This window comes from Zalophus californianus, chromosome 2, assembly GCF_009762305.2.
Source record: "Zalophus californianus isolate mZalCal1 chromosome 2, mZalCal1.pri.v2, whole genome shotgun sequence".
NCBI classification, from domain to species: domain Eukaryota; kingdom Metazoa; phylum Chordata; class Mammalia; order Carnivora; family Otariidae; genus Zalophus; species Zalophus californianus.
This window is the reverse complement of record NC_045596.1, coordinates 70,090,930-70,117,874: the sequence shown is the minus strand read 5'-3', so window position 1 is coordinate 70,117,874 and position 26,945 is coordinate 70,090,930. Positions and strand designations below refer to the sequence as shown.

The 26,945-nt window shown below is 36.3% G+C and overlaps 1 protein-coding gene across 17 annotated transcripts in view; it reads right to left on the bottom strand.

Moving 5' to 3' along the window:
- The window catches only part of PTPN13 (protein tyrosine phosphatase non-receptor type 13), a 204,841-nt gene that overhangs the window by 174,010 nt on the left and 3,886 nt on the right, over window positions 1-26,945 (bottom strand). Inside the window, exon 1 of one of the 17 annotated variants that reach the window (XM_027600514.2) lies at window positions 510-649. The exons of the other annotated variants lie outside the window; for them this stretch is intronic. The gene's annotated coding sequence lies outside the window, so the exon portion shown is untranslated. Of the gene's footprint in view, window positions 1-509; window positions 650-26,945 lie in introns of those variants that run through there. 17 annotated transcript variants of the gene reach the window in all.

Genomic DNA, 26,945 nt, shown 5'->3' with positions numbered 1-26,945 from the left:
ATCTATTTACTTGAAAGAGAGTGAGAGAGAGAGCACGAGTGGGGGAGGGGCAGAGGGAGAGGAACAAGCAGACTCCCCACTGAGCAGGGAGCCCACTGCTTGATCCCCAGGGTGGCTGGATCCTAGGACCCTAGATCCTAGGACCCGGATCATGACCTGAGCTGAAGGCAGATGCTTAGCCAACTGAGCCACCCAGGCATCCCTATGGTGGGGCTTTTCTAAGAGTAATACTTATAAATAAGGAGAGAATTTTTGTAGCTAAATTTTAGAAAACTGAATTCCACAATAAGCAAGTTACTGTTTTTAATTCTGCTCCAATACTTCTGATTACGTCATGGAAAAAGTCCCAGTTTAATGCTAGTTTGTTTTACTTGTTAATCTCCCTTTTAACAAACAGAGACATGTCTTGAGCTTGAAACCTTGCTGCACAGGCAGGCCACCCTATCATAGCTGACATTTCATAACATGATGTTTTCATGTATCAAAATGGTATTGACTTTTCCACTTACCTTCCACTAAAGGGATATTTTAGGGTGCCTGGGTGGCTCAGATGGTTAAGCGTCTGCCTTCGGCTCAGGTCATGATCCCAGGGTCCTGGGATCCAGTCCCGCATCGGGCTCCCTGCTCCTTGGGAGCCTGCTTCTCCCTCTGCTTCTCTCTCGCTCTGTCTCTCATGAATAAATAAATAAAATCTTTAAAAAAATAAAATAAAAAAATAAAGGGATATTTTACTGGTTTTTCCATGTAAGGAAATCTAAGATTTCCTTTTAAAACAAATTCAAGCATGAAAATGAGATATTTTTAAAATACTAAGTAAATGGCATTAGGATATAGCAAAGACTGTATTATAATGGTAGTACTCAAAGTATGAGAAATACAAGCTAATTCTACTCTTAAGGGAAAATGGGTGAAGATGACAGGCATGTCATTTCTAAAATTCAAAACTGAATTTGTGATTTCAACTACTAAATCTCTCCTCCAGTGTTCCCCATTTTGAAATGGAACTGAACCATTTATTCAGGCCACAAACTTTAGAATCACCTGATCTCTATCTCTCATATCCCATATTCAGTCTGTTAGAAAATACTACTAGCTTGGGGTGCCTGGGTGGCTCAGCCATTAAGCGTCTGCCTTTGGCTCAGGTCATGATCCCAGGGTCCTGGGATTGAGCCCGGCATCAGGCTCCCCGCTCAGCGGGAAGCCTGCTTCTCCCTCTCCCACTCCCCCTGCTTGTGTTCCCTCTCTTGCTATCCCTCGCTGTCAAAAAATAAGATCTTTAAAAAAAAAAAAAAAACTACTAGCTCTTATTTCAAAATATGTCTTGAATCTCTCTGACAAGTCTCATGACCTCTATTGCTACCCTCCAATCTTAACTACTATATATTTTCTAGAAGAGTGCTGTCCAATCAAACTTTCTGTGATGATGGATATGTCCTATATTTGTGCTGTCTAGTATGATGAAGTTACTAGCCACATGTGGCTATTGAGCCCTTGAAATAGAGCAAGTGCAAGAGAGGAATTGAATTTTAAAATTTTACTTAATTTTAAGGGTAGCTGGGTGGCTCAGTTGGTTAAGCACCCAACTCTTGACTTCAGCTCAGGTCTTGATCTCAGGATCATGAGTTCAAACCCCACATGTCTTAAGTAAAACAAAACAAAAAACATTTACTTAATTTTAATTAATTTAAATGGTCACATACACCTTGTGGCAACTGTACTGGACACTGAAAGTCTAGAAGATTCTAACAGTGGGGTTATAATGAGTCTCTTTGCTTCCTCCCTTACCCCCTCGTAGTTTATTCCCAATATAGTAGCTATAGTGACCCTGTTTAAACGTAGATCTCATCATGTCATTCCTCTGCTTCGTGGTTTCTCACCTCACTTAGAATGAAATCTCAGATCTCTACTTAGTTTTACAGCTCCCTGCATAATTTTTCTCCAGGCTACCTCTCCACCTCAACTACTCTCTCACTTTCAGTCCTGACATATTCAATTCTAGTCACAGTGACCCAAGCCCTTGAATTTGCCTGTAATACTCCTGTCTCAAACAAGGATGAGCCTCCTCACTTTATTCAGTCCTTGATCATTTACCTCACAGAAAGGTGTTCCTTGAGCACCCAATCTAAAATAGGAGCATCACCTCCTCCCTAACTATCTCTCATATCTTTATCCAATTATATAATACTTCACAGCATTTACAATACCTGACCTATATATTATAGATTTAATCTTTATTGAATGTCTCTCACAGCCAAATGTAAAACTCACGAGGACGGAGATTTTGTTTCTGTTGTTAAATGGTGTATCCCCCAAAAGTCCAGGACAGTGTCTGACATACAGATTCTCAATAAATATTTATGGAATGACTGAATAAACTTAAATCTCATTTACCCTCTCTTAGTCTCACATTTATATAACAAATGTTTGTTCAGTGCTCATTATTTATAAGGCACTGCACTAGACAATGTGGGGAATTTAAATTCCCCCACAGCAGCCGAGACCTTGTAAAATTGGATCACCACTGCAAAAATCTTCAAGTTCCTTAAATCCTAAAATACTGATTCTATGACTTCAGTTGGAATTAGTTGGGACTGTTTCTCCTAAGGATCAGAGTAGGAATACAGAGCATGTCTATCCTCTAATATTAAAACATCTGCCATCTGGCAGGATGCCTGGGTGGCTCAGTCAGTTAAACGTCCGCCTTCAGCTCAGGTCACAATCTCAGGATCCTGGGATCGATCCCCACATCAGGCTCCTTGCTAAGTGGGGAACCTGGTGCTCCCTCTGCTTCTCCCTCTTTGACAAATAAATAAATAAAATCTTTAAAACATTTGCCATCTGGAAGTAGTTTTTTTTACAGTATTCCTAACAGAATGCAGAAATGTGACTAATGAGTTAAAATTAGGTGGTTTTCAGTTCAATACATAGACTTTCCAGCAATACTGAAAAACTTTTGAGGTAATATCCTGAAATGGTCAAGCAGAGAGAAATAACTATATGTAGGGGATGACATATTTTCCTTTACTAGGTGAGTGGGATGGCCTTCAGTGACCTCTAACATATTTTCCAAGTCTAACATTATATTGACTGTAAAATGCTATAATGAATGCCAAGTTAACACATCAGTCATTTTCTGTCAAGTTGCTTCCTGCTTGTTACAAGTAATAAGTCCCAAGGTTGACAGATAGCAAGGAATGAAAATGAGTCAAAACAGAGTTAACACACAAATATTCCACTGAATAATTAAGAATACTTTGTACCTGTATTATAGAAATATACCCAACTAACAGGTTGAATCATATGAAATTGATCATATTTAACCATTTTCAGGTTCAACTTAAAAACTACTTGCTAGATTTTATTACCACAGTCACAGTGTTATTTCTGCATCAGTGCTATTACAGAGTCAGTCATAATTTTAAAATATTTAGTTAAAATGGGGCGCCTGGGTGACTCCATTGTTTAGTAAGTGTCTGCATTCTGCTCAGGTCATGAACCCAGTCCCAGGATCGAGCCCTGCATCGGGCTCCCTACTCAGTGAGAAGGTCTGCTTCTCCCTCTGTTCCTCACCTGCTCGAGCTCTCTCCCACTCTGTCTCAAACAGATACATAAAATATTTTAAAAAATAAATAAGGGATGCCTGGGTGGCTCAGTCGGTTAAGCATCTGCATTGGGCTCAGGTCATGATCGCAGTGTCCTGAGATCAAGTCCCACATCGGTCTCCTTGCTCCATAGGGAGCCTGCTTCTCCCTCTGCCTGCTTGCTCTTTCGCTCTCTCTGGCAAATGAATTAATAAAATCTTTAAATAAATAAACAAATAAATAAAATATTTGGTTAAGAAAAACAAAATCAATTTAATAGCAAATGCCTTTTTCTAAAATTTCACTTACACCAACAAAATAGAGGTCCTTAGTTCCTGTCAGTAGACCATAGGAGAGCTGGTCTTAATAAAATCTACAACTAAGGGTGCCTGGGTGGCTCAGTTGGTTGAGCGACTGCCTTCAGCTCAGGTCATGATCCCGGAGTCCCAAATCGGGCTCCCTGCTCATCGGGAGTCTGCTTCTCCCTCGGACCCTCCCCCTTCTTGTGCTCTCTCTCTCACTCACTCTCTCTCAAATAAATAAATTGAAAAAACATCTACAACTAATAGGTCAATTAATTAAGATCTTAAACAGCTAAAATAAATTGTGTACTAAAATATATGTTAGTACTAAACATGTAGTTCAGTAGCAGATTGAAACTTGTTAGTGAATAATCAGAACCTGGATGACAATCTCTTACTTCCATTAGTAATTACATCTTAGGTAATCAGGGCAATTATATTCATACCAGGTTTTTCCTTCATTCAAAAACCAAGCATAATTTTTAAGCCTGCTCTTTTATGAAGGGCATTTCAGCGTTCTTAAATCTACATCTTAGTATAATGCTAGAAGTATTTCCAAAATCAGCAATACTGTAATTGGCACCATTAATTTAATACTGAGATTTTTGGATAAGCAAGTTTTACATTCTCCATTACAGAACTATTCTGCTTAAATCCATGGCCAAAAAAGAGCAACTTTCATATCAGGAAATGAATTCTGATGGCTTTTGATTGTAAAAACCCAAAATGATTAAATTTACCTGATAATTCCAACTGATTTTTGACTGGAATTGACTATTTAATTGACCATGAAAAAACTACTCTGGCAAAGGCAAAGGAAATACTTAAATGTCAAACTAAAGATAATGACTTCACTGAGAACTGATGAAAATTCTTATGATAAATAAGGTGATTCTTCTTGAAGAATATCATCTCATCATTTTGGAAAATTAATCACAATAGTGTAGACAAAAACTCTTTTTTTAAAAGATTTTATTTATTTATTTGAGAGAGAGAGAGAGAGAGAGAAAAAAACAGCATGAGAGTCAAGAGGGTCAGAGGGAGAAGCAAGCCCCCCGCTGAGCCGGGAGCCGGATGTGGGACTCGATCCCAGGACTCCGGGATCATGACCTGAGCTGAAGGCAGTCGCTTAACCAACTGAGCCACCCAGGTGCCCGACAAAAACTCTTCTATGAAAATAAAATTGCATTATAATACAGAAAATTTCCTTTAAACTAATGAGTCGACCTAAAGAGCAATTTAGAGTGGGGTTACTTTGTTTTGTTTATAAATGGAGTAATCAAGAATTTTGTTTTCCCGTTCAGCTTAATGATAAAGGTTTCATCTTAAACAATGTCTACAAATCTGTCTTATATATCAGAGTACAACAAAAACTACTTTGAACAGCTGACAATTTGCTATCATCTTTCATACTAAAAGTAAATGCTCTTAGTACTTACTTTTCCTAGCCATGTATCTTTGTACCTTACCCTTAAAAATACTAGAACTGACAATTATGAATTGAAAAAAATATTCAGTTCCTAACAGACATTCCCCCAACCACTCTTTTTTCTTGTTGGCAGAATCTATCTTCCACTACAGGGGCTGGAAATACTAGATACTTCCCAGCCTCCTGCAGTTAGGATATAGACAGCAACCCAATCTAGTTAAAGGTACTGAAACACAATCTAGTGAGAGGGAAACCAGGAAAGACTTTCATCCCTAATAAAAAGATACATGAGGGAAAATGTCTTTATTCTTTGTCTAGCTATGCAGAAAGAGTTCACATAGCAGGCCTACTGACGAAGTTGGCCTTTGGCTGGGGTCTGGGAACTTAGATTGTGAGAAGGTTCCCACCATTCCCACAACTTGGAAGAGTGCCTCAATGTGTCTAAACGGTTTGTGCAAACAATGTGGTTTATGCTAAATACGTGCTTTCCTTCTGGGAGTCTGGAATTTTGTACATGCTAGGCAGAGGGTATCCACCTGACTAGCCCCCAATAAAAATTTGAGCACTGTCTAATGAGTTTCCGGGCAGACAATATTTAACATGTTTTGTAACAACTTGTTGCTGAGGGAATTAAACATATCCTGTGTGACTCCACTGGGAGATGACTCTTCCAAGTATGCTCCTGGTTTCCGCTGGCCTTCACCCCATTGCCTTTATCCCTTTGTTGATTTTGTTTAATATCCTTTTGTTGTTACAGATCTTTTGTGCCGAGTCCTGTGAGTTCTCCTAGGAAATCATGGAACCTGGCTTGGTCTGGGGGACCCCCAAAACACTAGCCAGATGGGGTGTCTAAAGGCAATATTTGGAACTGTAGCAGCCTTATTTATGGCAACTACTGGAGGATAAGCCTTAAGAATTCAAGAGAATATTCAGAAAGAGTAGGGGAGAAAAGGCAAGCAGGAGCAAGCTACAAACCTTCTGAAATACGTGACTGAGCTGCTGAATAAACTTCCTACCTCCAGACATTTAACATTTCAAAAATAAGACATTTTAGCATTTGCATTGGAAATAATCCTTATAACTTTTCCAAGCTTTCTTAAAAAAGTGATCATATAAAAGTAGAATAGGATTAAAGACATACTTTTTGGATGATCTAAATTTTAGATTTTCTCCAGAAAAGCAATAAAAGAAACATAGTTGGAAAACTTTTCACTTCATGGTATCTCTTTAAATAGTAATATCTAAAGTTGGAGAGTGCCTATATTTCAGATTATTCAAAGCACTGTCCATTTCATCTAAGTTACTGAATTTACTGGCATAAAATCACTGATAATATTCCTTTAGGATTCTTTTAATAAATGCAGAAGCTGTCATGATATGCCACCTCTCATTTTTGACACTGGTAATTAGAGTCTTCTCTTTTTTCTCATCAGTCTGGCTAGAAGTTTATACATGTAATAGCTCTTCTCAAACAAGCAATTTCAGGTTTCATTAATTTTTTTTGTTTGTTTGATTTCTCCTCTGATCTTTAGTCTTTCTTCTACTTACTACTTTGTTCCTTTTTCTAGGTGAAGGCTGGCTTTAGACTTTTCCTACTACTGGTGTTTAGTGCTATAAAATTTCCCCTAAGTCTTGCTTTCAGAAGCTTACACCCCACACATTTTGACATATTATGTTGTCATTTGTATCCAGAACAATATACTTTCTCATTTCCTCTTTGAGCCATGGGTTCTTTAGAAGTGTTATTTAGTTTTCAAATACTTGAGGATTTTCCAGAGATGCTTTGTACAACTTGAATACATTTAAATGCATTAAAACTTCTTTTATGGGGGCGCTCAGTCAGTTAAGCATCTGCCTAAAACTCAGGTCATGATCCCAGGGTACTGGGATCAAGCCCTGCATCAGGCTCCCTGCTCATAAGGGAGTCTGCTTCTTCCTCTCTCTCTGCCACTCCCCCCACTTCTGCTCGCTCTCTCTCAAATAAATAAATAAAACCTTAAAACAACAAGAACAAAAAACTTCTTTTATGGTCAAGGATATGAACTAACTTGGTGAGTATACTGTGTGCATTGTAAGAAAATGTGTATTCTGCCATTGTTGGGTGAAATGTTTTATAAATGTTATTTAGGTCATGTTAGTTGATTCCGATGTTAAAGTATTATACCTTATTGATTTTCTACGTATTCTGTCAGCTATTGAGAGAAACATATTGAAATCTCCAACTATAATTGTGGACTTCTCATTTTCTCCTCAGAGTTCTGTTTTTGCTTTGTGTATTCTGAAGTTCTGCTATTAGGTGCATAAGTGTTTAGACCTGTTATATCTTCCTGATATATTGAACTCACTGTCATTATAAAACAGTATTTTTTTTACTCTGTTAAAACTCTTTGTCCTCGGTGGGTGGCTCAGTTGGTTAAGCGACTGCCTTCGGCTCAGGTCATGATCCCGGAGTCCCGGGATCAAGTCCCGCATTGGGCTCCCTGCTCGGCGAGGAGCCTGCTTCTCCCTCTGACCCCCCCCCCCCCCAATCATGTGCTCTCTCTCTCTCTCATTCTCTCTCAAATAAATAAATACATCTTAAAAAAAAAAAAAAAACTCTTTGTCCTCGCATCAACTTTGTCCAATATATCCAGTTTTCTTTTAATTAGTTAACATGCTACATCTTTTCTTGCATATAGGTGGGTCTTGATTTTTTAATCCAATCTGACAAGCTCTGCTATTTAATTGGGTGTTTTAAATAATTTACATTAAATATGATTATTGAGATAGATGGGTTTATCATTTTGTTATTTTTTATTTGCCTCATCTGCCCCCCCTTTTCTCAAACCTTTGGATTAGTAGTATCTTTTATGATACCATTTTATCTCCTTTGTTGGCTTTTAGCTGTAACACTTTTTGTTGTTGTTATTTTAGTCACTGCTACAGGGTTTATAGAGTACATCTTTAACTTACCCACAGTCTACTTCAAGTAACATTACATCAAACTTATATAAGAATCCACATTTGTGGATTTCCATTACTCGCCTCCCAACCTGTGTTATTGCCATGCATTTCATTTTTACATGTTATAACCCCCACACTACATTGTTATTTTTGTTTAAAGTCAATTATCTTTTTTAAAAGAAGTTCATTATACATAAGAAAATATAACCACATAAAAATACCAATCTTTACCCATAGGTATTTTTAAAGCCATTCCCATGTGACTTCAACATTGTTATTATTAGTAAAAGTCAGATTACCCAAATTTAAACTTTTTCATCCATTTATCTGATCGTTAGTAAAGTCATAAATGTTAGAACTATTTTTAAAAATGAAAAAGAATGGGTGCCTGGGTGGCTCAGTCGTTAAGCGTCTGACTTCGGCTCAGGTCATGATCCCAGGATCCTGGGATCGAGTCCCATGTTGGGCTCCCTGCTCGGCGGGAAGCCTGCTTCTCCCCCTCCCACTCCTCCGTTTGTGTTCCTGCTCTCGCTATCTCTCTGTCAAATAAATAAATAAAATCTTAAAAAAAAAAGAAAAAGAACGATTATTAAATTACTTAGGTCTGCAGTCCAAGTATTTAGTGAGACCTGGTTGAGAGAATTCAAGGGTTAGTTCCCTTAAGGTGGAGGTTCATCACTTCCCTGGGACAGATGAAAATGTTATTTCCTCCTTCCATTAACTCCAGAGGGCATAGTCTGAACTACCTAAAGCTAGAAATAGAGACTTGGACTCATTGGCTCCCACATCTGTATGAATCTTTTATCTAAAAAATATTAAGAGTTAAAAGTGCCAACTTGGATGGCCTTGACCAGCTAGAAATAATCCGATACATGTGAGGAATTAATGACATCTGCCAAACCGTCTGCTAACTCCTCTTTATTTCTACCTCCTTAACTCTTTACTTCGTCTCTTTGTCCTATAATCACCTGTCCTGTACTATTTCCTCCTTCCCTGGAAAGGCACTGTAGAAAAATGGCAAAGTACCTAAGCTTTAGTTAGAGTTGGACAGAGTTTAAGTCCCAGCTCTGTAATCTTGGAAAGTTATTTCACCTTCTTACAACTTACTTTCTTCATTTGTAATAGGAAAACAATAATGGTACTTGATTATAGGGTTGCTAGATTAAATCAATCAATACAGGTAAAACTCCTTGCCCATAGTAAGTGGTCAAAATGTCATCCATTATTATTTCACTACGGCATTTCGGGATTTTTTTAAAGTGGGCTTATCAATCTACTTGTCTCAGACTTTCATCAGTTACCTTTTAAAGACATTTAAATAATAAGAAAAAAATAGGGCATATATTACCAAGGTAGTTTGCATTTCCAGTGTTCTTCATTTCACTAGGTAGATCCATTTGGTATCATTTACCTTCTGCCTAAAGGACTTCATTTCATGTAGAGCAGGTCTATTGGTAATGAATTCTTTCAGCTATTATACCTCTAAAAAAGCCTTTATTTCACCTCATTTTTGAAAGATTTTCATTAGACAGAGATCTAGGTTGACAGTTTCTTTCAGAAGAGATGTTGCTGTACCATAGTCTTGTTTGTATAATTTCTGACAAGAAATATACTGTCATCCTTATTTTTGTTCTTCCTGTGGAATGTCTTTTTCCCCCCCCCCTTTGGCCACCTTTCAGATTTTCTCTTTATCACAGATTTTGAATAGTTTGAATATGATGTGCCTTGGTGTAATCCTCATGCTGGGGTTCATTGAGATTCTGAATGTTTACAGCTTTCATCATATTTGGAAAAGTTTCAGCCATTATTTATTAGATTATTTTTTTCCATCAGGACTTCTTTCTCTTCTCCTTTAGGGACTCCAATTTCATGTATATTAGGTCAACTGAAGTTACCCCCCAACTCAAAGATGTTCTGTTCATTTTTAAATTATTTTCCTTTCTTTGTGTGTTTCATTTTGAATCATTTATACTTGTATGTCTTAGAGTTCACTAATGTTTCCTTCTGCAAAGTTTAATCTGACATTAATCCCATCCCATCTATTTTTCATCTCAGTCATTACAGTCTTCATCTTTAGAAGTTCAGTGTGTTTGTACTTAACTTTTGTACATATGGAATACAGTTACAACTATTATTTAGAAAACTATTTTAATGCACTTATCTGCTGATTCTAACCTCTGCATCAGTCTGGAGTTAGTTTAAATGATTTATCTTCTCATTATGGGTCTTATTTTCCTGCTTCTTTGCATGCCTGGAAATTTTTCATTGGATGCTGAATATGTTTACAAATATTCTTGAGTTTGCTCAGGAATGAAGTTACATTACTTGAGAACTTGGAAGTTTGATCCTTTTGGGTCTAGCTTTTAAGATTTGTTAGGCGGGCCAGAGCAACACTCAGTCTAGGTCTAATTATTCCTCGCTCCTGGAACAAGATTATTGGTGTACTCCACCTACTGTCCCGGGAATCTTGAGGATTTCCAGTCTGGTTTGTGGGAACAGGGAGTATTCCTGGCCCTGTGGAATACACAAGTACTGTTTCCTCTAATTCTTTTGTGTGGTTCTTCACTCAGGAACTGTCCTCACATACCTGTAACTCAGCTTAATACTTGAAGGGGACCCTCTGTAGGTTTTGGGGTCTCTGTGTTGTTTTCCCTCTCCATTACTCTGTTCTGTTAACTCCAGCTGCCTCAGTCCGCCTCAACTTTTCAGCAACGTCTCCTGAATCCAGGGAGTCTACCATTCTCTACCTGGCTTCCCATATCTTGCACCACAGCCCAGAAACTCTTTCAAGGTAGTAAGCTGAGCAATCACAAGGCTCACCTTGTTTCCATCTCTCAGGGATATCACTATTTGATATCCAGTGTCTTAAAAATTGTTGTTTCACAAATTTTGTCCATTTTTTAGTTGTCATGGGCCGGACAGTAAATCCCATCCCTGTATCCCTGTTATTCCTTCTTGGCCAGAAGTCTAAGGTTCACTGGCTTATTATGTTTATTTCTCTGTACTGACCCATTATAAATGGCCTCTCAGTTCAATCATCCCTGATGGATTGGGGTCAAATCTTACACGGTTATGAGGCTGACTCTTTAAATTGTTTCTGTGTGGGTCTTTTCACTAACTGCCTTAAAGGCAGTCATTCTTCGGTTTAAAAAGCACATGTCAAAGAAACAGTACTAAGCCTAAGGAATTTTAATGCTATGGGGAAGAATGTCTAGAAGTTTGTGCAGCTAAGTCAGTCACAAAGTGATTTTCATTCTACAGAGTTTCTATAAGAAGGATTTTTCTTCTTTTATACCTTTTGCAAATGAAAAGAACATTCATGGAAGGAGCAAGGAGATACTGAATGTGGAGGCAGGAAAAAGGAAGAATAGCAGACCTGAGAAGGGATTGAAAATAAAACTTTTCTAAGAAAAAAAATCACAGAGGCCAAAAATCTGATAACATTTGCACATCACTTTGTCTTCTATTTATTTTAAAAAATAGTCTTTCTTCCTACGCAAAAATCCAATGTTTACTTAACTAATATGCTAAGGTGAAATATTAATCAAAGCAGATAGCTGGAAGCATTATGATTATCCCTTAATAAATGTCAAAACAAAATATGGCAAGTTCTTGCAAGTGTAAGGTAGTCAAGATAATTCCTATAGCAAAGGTTTTTATACCTGTGGCCCACAGGCTTTATTTGGCCTGCAGACATGTTATATACGGCCTATAGAATAATGGCCACACCACGTTTCACAAAAGTGTTATTTGGAGGCCAATATTTATAAACTGGAAGATTTCATGAATCAAAGAGATATAAAAATCTTGGGGAAAAGAGAGGTGGTAGCACTCACGGTGGGTAGCAGATGTCCCCTTTAGTTAGAATCTGAGCCCTTTAGTTGACTACAGTCCATCATTCACTACTCTTCCCCCCCCCTCACTCAACTACCCCTGGCCTTTCTTGCTTTTTTAGGTATTTAGGCTAGTGACACCTGATTGAGGGTATGTATAATAATATCCCAACAAATTAACCCATTTTTTTAAACTTAGAAAACATATAAAAGCATCACTATAATCTCTCTCTCTCTTTTTTTAAGGGGAGATGGGATTTTTAGAAAGATACATTGAAAAGAGTACTTATTTTCTACTAATTGTAGGAAGGCTGCAGCTGCACCTGGGGCACATTTTTAAACTATAGATTCCTGGTGATCTAGGAGGTATCCCAAAATGTTTATTTTTAACAAATTCATAGGTAATTCAGATACAGCTCACATTTGGAAGCCACAATCTACCCTGCCTTCTGGCTATATTTCAGAAGGTACACAAAAAAGGAAGCATAATTACAGAAAGTTAAAACAATGTTATTAGGAAATTATACTCTGGCACACTTTTTCTCACAATACACTCTACTTAAACAGGAAAAAAATGTAAACTTTAGGTAGATAATAAAAGTAACTCTGTATTTAGTTTTCAGTATTCATGCTTCAACAAAGAAAACTGTTTTCCAGTTTCCAAGCATGTTTTTAAAAAAGGTGCTATACAGCAACTTTCTGTACACCAAAAATTTCTATATATTGGGGTTTCTTTGCACCTTAGTGCTTTATAAGAGAACTGCAATAGGGGTCTAAGTACCCCTTCCAACTGTAAAATGATCCAACTTCAGCTGTACCCATTATTTGTCAACGTCAGTTAAAAGAAAATTTTCAACTTAAACAAAATCGTATTATTAGTGATAAGACATTCAAGTTTGCTTTTACTATAACAGATTTTTAACTACTAATAAAGGAATGGGGATTAACAGGTCAAAAGTGTGAGAAATGTTTGACTAAATGGAAAAAAAGAAAAGCAGTGTGAGAAATGTTTGACTAAATGGAAAAAAAGAAAAGCAGTAAAATGAAGCATACTATTATATAAAAGAGGAAAACTTTGTAAAAATTCTTTTCAAAATCAAAGAAATTTTTAGCATATTATATTGGTACATGTTTCACATTAAGAAGGACTAAAACATCAGTTTGGCACATCATTCGTTAATGTTTCCTCCTGGCTTTGGAGACATTACTGAAAATGAAGGCTACAGAAGAGCACTCCAGGGAAGACCTGGAGATAGGAACAGAAAGATGACTTACTTTTCAATCTTTGTACCTTTCAATCTTGTACAATTTATATGTTTTACCTATTCTTAAAAATAAAAAAGCAATCTTTATCTGCTATAATTAAACTGAAGTCTACACAGCTCATCTCCTTCATAGGGCAATAAAACTGTTTACTTAACAAGAGAACTACATGCTCACTGAAACTATTTGCACGAGAACAGTACACAACTCTTAAGTTAAAAAAAAAAAGTAAAAAGAAAAAATATGCGACGACAGTTAAAGGAGAGGATTAATAAGTGACTTTATGTCTCAAAAAACTTTAGGATGCAAATTCCACTTCTCTAAATAAGCGTAAGTGCCAACCAATTATATTTTGAATGAATTTTAAAACCACACAATAAACTAAATCTTAGAAACTTTTGGTGTTCTCCTATCAGATACTTTTTACATCACCACATACAAAGCATGCAGGCCTACTGAAAGAGCTGATTCAAAGGAGAAGAAACGAAACTTTGTTAGCAGTCACCAACAGTTTGGGGGCTCTGTAAATAACAGCTATCAACCAAACCAAAGGACAATTTTTAAGTGCATTAAGAATGGAAGGGAGAGCTGGTGCAAAGTATTCTTCATGACCATACCTCAGTAAGATCATTACTTCTAACCCTGAACTAAAAGTTATAAATGAGTCTCACTATTAAAATGTAAACAGGCTTAAGGGACCAGACTGACTAGATTCATAAGGCTGGCTCTCCCATTTAACTGTCTTATTACTTTGGGCAAATCTACCTCAGTTTCCTTACCTGTAAAAATGAAGGTAACAGTAGTAGCCATCTTAAGGCTACTTTGAGGAATTAAAACTTTTTACTACACTAAGCAGGACACTTTATAAATGTGTGTATTACATTATCTAAACATCCTTGTAAAACAATAACCCTGCCTCAAAGTACATCTTCTAGTTGTCTAAAGCACTAAGAGAATTCAATGTATTATAATAAATAAGCCTCTCTGTATTTAAAAAAAAAAAACTTCATGTAAAATATAATGTTTCTCAACAGAAAAATTCTGTATGTCATGAGCTCTTCAAAATCTAAACTTTCAACTCCTAAAACAGGTTGGTTTTCCCTTACATATCACCATTTAGAACATTTTTGTTTCTTTCTGGTCTTTTCTAAAATTAAAGTTTTCATATTTGTATTCTTTTTGTATTTACCCAAAGAATACAAAAATATTAATTCAAAGGGATACATGCACTCTGATGTTTATTAGCAGCATTATCTACAATAGCCAAATTATGGAAGCAGCCCGTGTCCATCAACTGATCAATGAATAAAGAAGATGTGGGAATCTCTCTCTCTCTCACACACACACACACACACACACACACACACAGCAGAATATTATTCAGCCATAAAAAAAGAATAAACTCTGGCCATTTGCAACAACATGGATGGAGCTTGAGTATAATGCTAAGCGAAGTAAGTCAGAGAAAGACAACATATGATTTCACTCATATGTGGAATTTAAGTAACAAAAAAATGAGTGAAGGGGGAAAAAAAGAGAGAGGCAAACCAAGAAACAGACTCTTAATTATAGAGAACAAACGCATGCTTACCAGAGTGGAGGTGGGTGGGGGATGGGCTGGATGGGTGACTGGGATTAAGGAGTGTACTTGGGACAAGCACCGGGTGTTGTATGAAGTGCTGAATCACTGTATTGTACCTCTGAAACTAATACAACACTATATGTTAACTACCTGGAATCTAAATAAAAACCTTAAAAAACACGAAAATAAATAAATAAAACCATCTATATCTCAAAAAAGATGTTTTATTTTAGATCAGTCTATTATTAAAGATTTATTATGTTAAATATGTTTTAGGACAATTTTTAATAATTTTATTTTTATTTATTTTTAAAAAATTTTATTTATTTGTTTGACAGAGAGAGAGAGAGAGAGCGAGCGAGCAGGAACACAAGCAGGGGGAGTGGGAGAGGGAGAAGCAGGCTTCCCATCGAGCAGGGAGCCTGATGTGGGGCTCGGTCCCAGGACCCTGGGATCATGACCTGAGCCGAAGGCAGATGCCCAATGACTGAGCCACCCAGGCGCCCCTAATAATTTTAAATATATAAGACTAACTTCTCTGTTTTCATTTAATAAGCAATGCATATTCTCTAATTATGTAAGAAAAATTAACATTTTCACAAAAAATAAAGCAAAATAAAAACTATGGTTACAGTAATGCTTTACTAAGTTTTACCTTTTCTCTATTTAACATATTTCCATGTTATAAACAACCTCTTTTTAACCTAATTTTTGAGGATCACAAAATTCCATTGTAAGGCTTTAGAATAATTCATCCTTCCTCTGTCGGTTACTTATATTGTTTCCAATTTTCTACCATTACAAATAATGCTGTGATGAGCATTTAAACATTTTTAAACAATTTTCAAAAATGACACTTTATTACCTTTACTTTACTCAACAGTTTACAGGTACATGATTGCTATGAAGACCACAGGTTAGAAGAAGACCTTGAGGGGAAAAAACAACTGAAAGGAAAATATACTACCATTCCAAGAAAGACTGTTGAAAAGCTCATGAACAATTTCATAAATTTAGATTCCAACATAGACTATGGAGTTCTCTTATACATTTTCTATGCAAAGTGAGGTAATTTCCTGCCTCTCCTTGATACTGTTCATTTTAAAACATACTACTCACATGAGAAGCTATGGTTAAGATCATTAACTCTGGAGTCAAACAGACTCCAAACCCCTGTTCCACTACCGACTAGCCAGCTGTTCACCTACGACCACTCATTAAGTCTCTCTAAGCCTTAGTTTTCTCATCTGTAACTGAAAAAGAATAATAGCATCCACCTTACAGGACTATTGTAAAAATAAATAATATCCTATGTGTCTGGTTCTTAAAATAGTGTCTAGCACATAGTAAATACACAAACAGCATCGTATCATTTAACTGTTTCCAGTGTTCAATGTTTTCGTGGCCTCAAAGACATCATAAATATATGTTGGTCTGTATATAAATTACTGGCTTAATCTACAGATTATGATGGCACAGATGCATATTTACAAACTGCTACATTACATAATTTTTAAAACACTGTTCAGTCTAAAATGGTAATTGTCAAAATAAAGGTTGAATAATAGTTTTAATGGAATCCTAAGAAATGAATTTCACTGTTTATACCATACACCACTGAAATGATTTCTCTTCTTGGGGCGCCTGGGTGGCTCAATCAGTTAAGCCTCTGCCTTGGGCTCAGGTCATGAACTCAAGGTCCTGGGATCGAGCCCCGTGTCGGGCTCCTGGCTCAGCTGGGAGTCTGCTTCTTCCTCTCCCCACTGCTTGTGCTCTCTCACATAAATAAATAAAATCTTTAAAAGAAAAGAGAAACTATTTTTCTTCAGACAAAAAATTCTTAAGTCTTTTCACATGATTAAAGGTCAAATATATTTAAAAGGATGCTAAGTGAACTAGGAGTAATTTATAAGCTAGAGTAACATTAACTCTCCTAGTTTTTATTTTCCTTATAGCTATTTGGTAATACAAAAAGCAGTAGAAAAGGAAAGTGCACCATTATGTACACCTTATTATTTTTTTAAGATTTATTTGGGATGTCTGGGTGGCTCAGTCGGTTAAGAATCTGCCTTCAGCTCAGGTCATGATCCTGGGATCGAGTCCGCATTGCGCTCCTTGCTTGGCAGAGCGCCTGCTTCTCCCTCTACCTGCTCTGCCTGCCGTTCCCCCTGCTTGTGCTCTCTCTCTCTGACAAAAATAATAAAATCTTTAAAAAAAAAAAAAAGATTTTATTTATTTATTTGACAGAGAGATAGAGCCAGAGAGCACAAGCGGGGGGGGGGGGGGTGAGGGGGGTGATGGCCAAGGGAAAAGGAGAAGCAGGCTCCAGGCTGAGCGGGGCGCCTGATGCAGGGCTTGATCCCAGGACCCCAAGATCATGACCTGAACCAAAGGCAGCCATCTAACCGACTGAGCCACACAGATGCCCCTTATGTACACTTTATTAATCAAGATGATGACAATTAATCGTAAAGGATTAATTTGGCCATCTAAGACATTATTTTTAGAGGCCTACACGGAATTTTCTTATTACTTAACAATCAACTAGATGACTTTAGGCAATCAATCAACTATGTGTAAATAGCCAAGAGGTTTAGTATTATATTGTTTCAGAAATTAAGGAATAAAGCAAGTCCTGAGTTGGTAAAATACTGAATATATTTTTAAATTATACTTCCTACATCACACTTGATATAGCAGATAAAACATTTATCTGAATTAAAAATGGAAAGAAGGGTTTATTTCAAAACATTTTAGAGTTGCTATCTTTCAAGTATAATGCTAACTTCTAAGAAGAGGATTGAAAAAAATCTTGTAGCAAAAGCAATTTGCAGACAACATTTCCAATTAATTTTAAATTTTGAATCCTACAGATAACTATAATCATAATAATTAAGTATAAAAGCTGACAGGAAAGTCACACTAGTGGCAAATAAACGACCCTACTATAGCAGAACATTAAACAACAGGATGAGATTTTTATTTTAAACACCTTTTCCAAATTTATAGCTTAGATGGCTCATTTTAAATATAATTCCCAATCTCAGATTAAGTGAACCATGCAGTAACTAATTTACAAAGCATTTTCAAGTGAACATCAAACATTGTCAAGATCCTTTGTCAGCTTGTCTTGTTAAAGTGGCAGATAGCAACAAATGATAAATATCTTTCAATCAATAGCTGACGTATGGAGCGCCTGGGTGGCTCAGTCGTTCAGCGTGTGCCTTCGGCTCAGGTCATGATCCCAGGGTCCTGGGATCGAGCCCTGCATCGGGCTCCCTGCTGGGCGGGAAGCCCGCTTCTCCCTCTTCCACTCCCCCTGCTTGTGTTCCCTCTCTCGCTGGGTCTCTATCAAATAAATAAATAAAATCTTAAAAAAAAAAATAGCTGACGTAGCTCAGTAAGAACTGAGAAAAATTACTTCTCATTTGACCCAATCCTCCCAGTCGCAGTGATGTTTCCTTGTTATTCTAGACTTCATATTCTATTTGACCATCACAGACTGCAATTATCCTTAAACTTACTTTCCATTTTCTGCAGAAATGGATTTAGGCCATCACTGTTCAAATTATTCAACTTTAAACTGATAAGGCCTATAAATCCTTCATCAATCTCCCATTACTTTCCCAGTGATGACGATCTCTATCTAACCTCTACTTCTCTCCTCAAACCTCCAATTCTTCACCACTACACAAATCATACTTAAAAGCAGGTAATCTTGCCCCTTATGACAGCACTTTCTGAAGATAATAGCATTAAGTGTGGATTCTCCTACACAACCTTGTTTTCATTTCTATGCATCAATAGGCCCACATCTACTTTCATAGCCTTCCCTTCAACCTTACAGAAAAGTTGCTTTCCTTATGACTAATGCTGACAATTCTACCAGGGGCTCTTTCCTCCCCATCCAGAGCCTCACAAAAGGAATTTTAAATCATTTCTTACAGAATTTGTCCTTTCACCATCTTCAGTCTTAAAAATAAATTTTTTTCTGACCTATGAAATTTCCTAGATCATCCAAATCTCATCTGTTTTGGAACATGCAGGTGGCTCAGTCGGTTAAGCAGCTGCCTTCGGCTCAGGTCATGATCCCAGGGTCCTTGCTCAGCAGGGAGCCTGCTTCTCCCTCTCCCTCTGCCTGCCACTCCCCCCACTTGTGCCCCCTCTCTCTCCCCCTCTCCGACAAATAAATAAATCTTAAAAAAAAAAAAAAAACCTCATCTGTTTTGCCACAAAATGCTATCCTCCATTTCGATTTTCTTCCTATTCCCCTCTTTATCAGTATAGAAAAATGCTTCTTATGAAGGTAATAATATCCAACTGATCATACCATTCTTTTTCTTCTACTTTTCTTCAGTCATCCTTCTTTGGTTCCCTGTGACATCTGGCACCATTGGTCATGTACTCCCTGACAGACCCTCCTAACGCACTTTCTTTAACATTAGACTTTCCTAGTTCTTTTACTCTTTAGACATTTCCTTCCCAGTCCCAATACTTTTCTCACTCTCACACGACACCTTCAGCACCTTTTATTTTTATCTATTTATTTATTTATTTTTAAAGATTTTATTTATTTGACAGAGAGAGAGCACAAGCAGGCGGAGCGGCAGGCAGAGGGAGAAGCAGGCTCCCCGTTCAGCAGGGAGCCCAATGTGGGGCTCGATCCCAGGACCCTGGGATCATGACCTGAGCCGAAGGCAGACACCCAACCGTCACTTCAGCACGTTTTAAACACCTCCTCTCTCCTAAATTCACTCACTAAAATCTTTTATTCTGTTGATACACCATGCTCATTCTTTAATAATGTCTTCAAAACAGTGTCTCGCTCTAGCCCCCAAGTGAATCCTGATTGAATCAAGGCACACCTTCTTCTTTCAAATGTTATTGTACTTATTCATTGTTTTCTAATATCTAATGGTTTCCTGTCTGCATTTTTTTTTAACCTAGATTTTAAGTTTTTTTTGGTAGGAACTATTTTCCTTTTATTTTTCAGTATTTCTCAAAATACAGAAAAAAATTCTCAACAGAGTCATCAAATACTTTACAGCTATATAATTTGTTTAGACAAAAACCAAGACATTCAAGACAAAAATAAATTTATATTACTTATAAAACATTTCTAATTGTTGCTATTTTAACTGTAGTCAAACAATCCTGTGGGTATTTTTTTCTACCAATTTCCATATTTTTCACATATCCAAAGGGATATGACAGATTTGCTCACTTTATTTCCTTTAAAATGTCAACCATTTTAGTCTTAACATGACCTATATGTAGCTACCATATCTAAAATATCTTATATAGGGGCACCTGGGTGGGGCAATCAGTTAGGCACCCAACTCTTGGGTTTGGCTCAGATAGTGATCTCGGGTTGTGAGATCAAGCCCCGCCCAGGCTCCACGCTTAGTGCAGCATCTGCTTGAGATTCTAATCTCCCTCTTCCGCTCTCTCTCTAAAATAAGTAAATAAATCTTTAAAAATCAATAGCAATAATAAATAAAAACATCTTACATAAAAAACAAACTGATAACCAAGGCACAGTTAATGACCTAATCAAGACAATGTATACCAGAGAGGCTAAAATTTGTGTGATAAAGAGATAAACCACACTTTTGTCTTATGATTATTAATCATATTTCTGGCTGCTATTTCCCCCAATATACACAAAGCTGAAGAGGGAAGTGAAAGGTAAAGAATACTTGTAAACTGAATCAATGGACCCAATCATTTTGTATGTGTAATAACTCAAATAAAATTCACAAAACCTTATGAGGTAGGTATTACTATTTCCATTTTACAGATCAGACCCAAGATTAAATTTCTTATCCAATGACTCTAATTACGGAAAGAGCTAAATGCAAACCAAAGACTATCTAAATTTAAACTCTGTGTTCTTGGGGCCCCTGGGTGGCTCAGTCGTTAGGCATCTGCCTTCAGCTCAGGTCGTGATCCCAGAGTCCTGGGATCGAGCCACACATAGGGCTCTCTGCTTGGCAGGAAGCCTGCTTCTCCCTCTCCCACTCCCCCCTGCTGTGTTCCCTCTCCCTCTCTCTGTCAAAATAAATAAATAAAATCTTAAAAAAAACCCAAAAAACTCTGTGTTCTTTCTACTACACTCTACTTCCTAATTTATGTCTGAATATGAATAAATAAATCATAACACCACCTAGCTATAGTTTTCACAAAAGCTAAACACTTAAAAATGAATATAAATACATTAACTTTGTTTTGCTAAAGATCAACAATAACTCAATTTAAAATGTCAAGAGTAGGTCAAATACTAAAAATTGTGTGAAGACATATTATTACAAGGAATTAAATATCAAACAATACAAAGTATAAAAGTACCAAATAATCTTAATGGCCATGATCCAGCCTGAAGAGAGTAAATCCAGTTTCTCAAATATCCTCTAGGTTAAGGCACTTTAATTAGCATTATTTATATGTTAAATATCAAGTGGCAAGTCAATAAAACCAAGCTCCCTTCCATCCCCAAAACCCAGCATATGGTCTATAATTTATGCATACTACAACAAAAATCCACTAAACTGGAAACAAATGGAGATCAGATGTTAGGAACTCTGCCAAAAACAATAACTGAACCCCCAATATCTGTTCTCCTTAATTAGTTTTGGAATAGCCAAGTATCCAGAAAAAACTAGAATTCCCAGCTTCCATTGCAAGTAGGGGTGGCCAGTATAAACAGAAGTCACTAGGTAAGCCTTTCAAGAAAACTTTTTGAAAGGATCTGACTCATTCGGAAGGCACACCTTTTTCTGCCATTTTCTCCATTTCTTCTATATTCTGCCTGCCTAGAAAGACAACACATTTTGAACAGAATGCTGGCAGTCATTTTTTGACCACAGGCCATTCTGAGGATGAAAGCCATGCATCAAGGAGATAGAAAAGAAAAAAGATGTCTGAGTTCACTACCATGTCTTGAAACTGCCATACTTGATCTGGAGTATTATGCTTGGATTTTGTGATATGTTAGAGAAAAATAAATCCCTACCTTCTTTAGGCCATTGTACCTTGTACACTGTATTTAGGTCTCTTGTACTAGCAATCCTATGCAATTTCTACTGGAAAAAGCAAAATAATTCATTGCATTAGTCTTGGATAGGGCAAGCACAAAGAATATTGCATGTAGCATTTCTCAAATCAGTGCTCCTATTATGAGATGCTAAGAGATGTACTATGAATTCTATAATTATTGACAAATAAATGAAAAATTATATATATATGTCATCTGGGAGATTAATAAGATTATTAGCATATTAAAGATTCTAAACATGTTCACAGTATTAGTTAGGGAAGAGTGCCCAAAAATATATTCTAAACAATTTTAGTTTATGCTATACAACACTCCCAGGAGCACAGCAACATAAAATTTACAAATATTAGGTATTAGCTGTGTTTGTGAGTTTGTGAACATGTACATTTAAATACACTAGGATTTATATATCCGAGAGTGTTATCTTTCAAAATAGATACTTTAGAAGGATACATAACCTTGTCTTCAAACATAATATCAGGAACATTTCTGGGACTCTCTTTTTTAATTACATTTAGAGCCACATTTTAAAAATCACTCCTTTTACTTTATAAGCATTTTTCATTTTAATTCAAATTATACTCCTTAAACACTCACCTTTCTAAAACAGTAACAAATCTATTATTTAATTGAATCAAACCTACTCTCAAATAGGTCTGGCACCAAAAAGGAGATTCAAAAAAACATGCTATATGTTCTAAAAGTAACTCCAAACAGGACTTGTAATGTTCTAAAAATGAATAGTTTGAAGAGAATGACATTTATTTTTACAAGTTCCATTAAGTGTATAAAAACCAGGCACACATCATATAAGTTCAGGTAATAAGTGGAAGAAACATGTAACCCAAGGAACAAAGTAGTGCCATAAACTGAAACAAAAAAGCACATTTAAGTTCATGTACTACCTTTACCCAGTGTTAAAACAAACAAAATAAACCTCTTATAAATCAGAGTATACCAAAAATAATAATAGCTAGTATTTATTAAATACTTAGTTTGCATTAGGCACTGCTCTAAGTGCTTATATGTATTAACAACTCATTTGGTTCTTAAAAAATCCCATAAGAGGCCTGATCATTATCTTCATTTTGCAGATAAGGAAATTAAAGTACAGTGAGGTTAAGAAACTTACACAAACTAAATCATATTCAGAAATCAAAACTCAGGGGTGCCTTGGTGGCTCAGATGGTTAAGCGTCTGCCTTCGGCTCAGGTCATGATCCCAGGGTTCTGGGATCAAGATCTACCCCCCACCCCCAGCATCAGGCTCCCTGCCTGCTCCTCCCTCTCCTTTTACTGCCTCCCCTGCTGTGCTCTCTCCCTCTCTCTGTCACATAAATAAATAAAATCTTAAAAAAAAAGAAAGAAATCAAAACCCAGACTAGCTCCAGAGTCTATGCTCTAAATACCAAGCTATTCTGTCTCTCTAAATCAAGCAGGAGTGGTCAGTACCATGCACAGCTGTCATCTAAAAACAATTCATATACACTCAGATAGATACACATGTGTTTGCAAAGTTTTACAAGGCAATTTTACATGTTGTTTAATTTTATCTTCACAGCTGTTCTATGTCAATATATCCTGTCAATAGATGAACTTAGTTGGCATGAATTCAAGTCATTAAAGTTATGTGGCCATAGATTATTCCACTTATCTGCTGTCTTAGAAATGTGTCCCTTCTGTGCCTCGCAGAGGTTCTGGCAGATAAGAGGAATTCAATGTAAGAACAATTAGAAAGGGAGCTGTGCATCAGAATGTGGTTAGATTGGTCCTGATTCATCAATACAGCTACTAGAGAAACACTCAGCTAGCTTGGCTCACCAACAGTGATTCTTTAGTATCCATTTAGGTGGAAGAATAGTATCACTCATTTTTCAATTAAATCTTAGTATCTCAATACAATCTTAAAATTCCTTTGAAGTTAGAAGTCTTGATGTACTAACAAACACTGAGAAAGATTCAGATGCAATCTTACTTAAAAACATAACTCGTCAAAGTATGGTCTTCAGTTACACAATGAGTATGATATATTACGTGGCCACATTAAAATATTTTATTTTAAGATTAAAGGAAATTCCTATTAAATTTTAATAATGGAGAATACAGTCTAGATTTTTCATTGTTAAGTGTAAGAATTGTATCATATGAGTGTTGCAGGGTATGCTGACTTGGATTATAACTGAAGTTACCAGTATTGCTGGGTACTATGTAATAACACATTTCCTTTTTGCTATTCATTTATATAAACCTCAAAACAGTGCCAGAATTTCGAAGTTCTGATTGAGCTCAACTGAATGATACATATCTACAATAGTTTTATCTCTCTTAGTTTCACAATTGATCATTCCTGAACTAAGTTTTCTATTATATTATATCTTTAACTATCAGGGTTTTGTTTTGTTTTTTGTTTTAACAAAACATCTATTCTAGCTTTCATGAAGTACAGCTATTTTAGCTTTGGTAGATTTTCACACAATACTTAGAAAATCGAGCTATGTTATATTTGAAATACTGCCTGACACTTATACCTTAAGTATAGATACTAGCATCAGAATAAAATTAAAGCAGATTGTGTGAAGGATGAATTATACTATGTTCAAATAATTCCATAAAATTACATCTCAGCACAAGTCAAGAATATGAAAGACACTGAGGAGGGAATAAATCAAAACCTTACAATGAGGGAAATTCCTGTACCAAAATACTGATTTTTTTTACTTCAAAACTGAATTACATAATGTTCTCTAGAAGAGATATCTGACTACACTAACACCTAAAATAATCATCTCTTAATAATTTAAATGTTTATTTTAAAAATTACAGAAAAAGTACATTAAGTAATACCTAGCAGTGCTGAGAGAAACTAAGTTTCTTAAAAGCGTTCCCTAATTTTAAAAAATTCCCAGGCTCTTTCTTCCAAAAAACCCCAAAAAGAAACAAACAAAAAACACCAACTTTGAATATTTCTACCACATTCTCAAATTACATAATCATTCTAAGCTTAAGTTATTCAACAAGAAAGTTTCATTTTTCTTCCACAGACTACATTAGAGCTAAGTGGAAAAGCTTCAAAACATGAAAACAATATTGTATACAAAACATTCCATCAGGCATCCTTTCAACAAAATAACTCTCATTATCCTGGATGCAACTTGTCTGATCCGAGTAGGTAAACAAAGCATGTGTTTATGTAAAAAGAAATGTACCATCTACCAATAGAAAAAAAAATACTTTTAATTGAAAATGATTTGTTTCCATGTCTACTCAGAACACACTAAACCAATAAAGAAAACTGATTATTTTAGGTGTTTGGGGGGGGTGGCATAAAAATGAGATGGACTACACACATCATAGTTTCTTCTAAGCTATGCATCAGTAGTTAACAAGTGGTAAACACCAATAAAATTCATGACATAGTGTTAGCTTCCAACCACCTCAAATTGTTTAGGAACCTCATTCTTTGTTGAAGGGGATGCTTTCCCTTGTGGGAAAGAATAAAGTCTCTCATGTATCTGTATGTTCATGTTAAAACTAATATGATGGTTTTCTGTTGGGAAATTTAATCATATCATATGACAACTAAGAGTTTCTATAACTAAAAGAAAAACAAACAAAAAACAAAAACACCTTCACCAGATAGAAAAACCTTGAATCAAATTCCAACACTTGAATTGAAATGATGACTTTCTCTATTTCCCAACTTGAAACTGTTGGAGTACACAAGGGCAATTAAGCCATTGGTTAGATTCAGGGCATACTGATACAAATAAAGCACACTGAAGTTCCACCTCTCAGTTAACTTTGTCTCAGTTAACTTTGAAAAGAAAAACCTTACAACTAGGTATAGCAGATTGAGGAAAGATGTAATATAAGCATCAAATATGTGGTATTTCTCCACATTAGAAAAAAAACTATAGGGGCACCTGGGTGGCTCAGTCGTTGGGCATCTGCCTTCTGCTCAGGTCGTGATCCCAGGGTCCTGGGATGGAGCCCCACATTGGGCTCCCTGCTCTGCAGGAAGCCTGCTTCTCCCTCTCCCACTCCCCCTGCTTGTGTTCCTGCTCTCGCTATCTCTCTCTGTCGAAAAATAAATAAAATCTTTTAAAAAAACTGTAAGAAATATATTTTAAATTATAAGTCTAAGGGAAATGAATATACACTCACTTCAGATGAGAAAATGGAATATAAATTTCAAAACCTCTAGGTAGTATATCAACTATACTACAGTAAAAAATTAAAAGTTTTTAAAAATCCTTCAGTTAATACAGAATTTTATGATTTATAGAAATGTTCTATATCTGAGCTGTCCGATACAGCAGCTACTAGCCACAAGTAGCTACTGAGCACTTCAAATACAGTTAGTGGGAATAAGAAATTGAATCTTAAATTTCACTTAATTAAATTAATGTAAACTTAGCCACATGTATCTGGACTACAACAATGGACAGTGCAGCACTAAAAGAAGTAGAGGGAAATAGTCATACCTTAAATTCTGATTCAAATAGTAAAAGTCTTGTAAATGGGCATATACATAGATGCTTCTGAAAAAAAAATTTTTTTTAATTATGACTTAATGAAGACGAAAGGACCATGACACAATATAAAAATGTTGTTGCATTTGTGGGGACAAATTTTCTATATTCATTTTCTAGAGAGGACTAGAATATTGGTTCACAAGTTGGCTCCAAGTTGTAATTGTCTTAGGGAGCTTCCAAAAATATGGATGCCTGGGTCTCATCCCCCCAAGCTTTTGGTTTAATTGGTTTGGGTTGAGTCCTGGGCATAAAAGCTTTTTAAAGCTACCCTGGAGATTCTAACATAGAGCCAGAGTTGAGTATTACTAAACTAGAAAGAAAATGAGAAACTGTTTCTTAAGCATAGATGCAGTATGCAACTAAAGACATTTCTTTGCTGGTAGGCAAAGAGGGCCTTTGACAACCCAAATTCAAGTCAAAACAC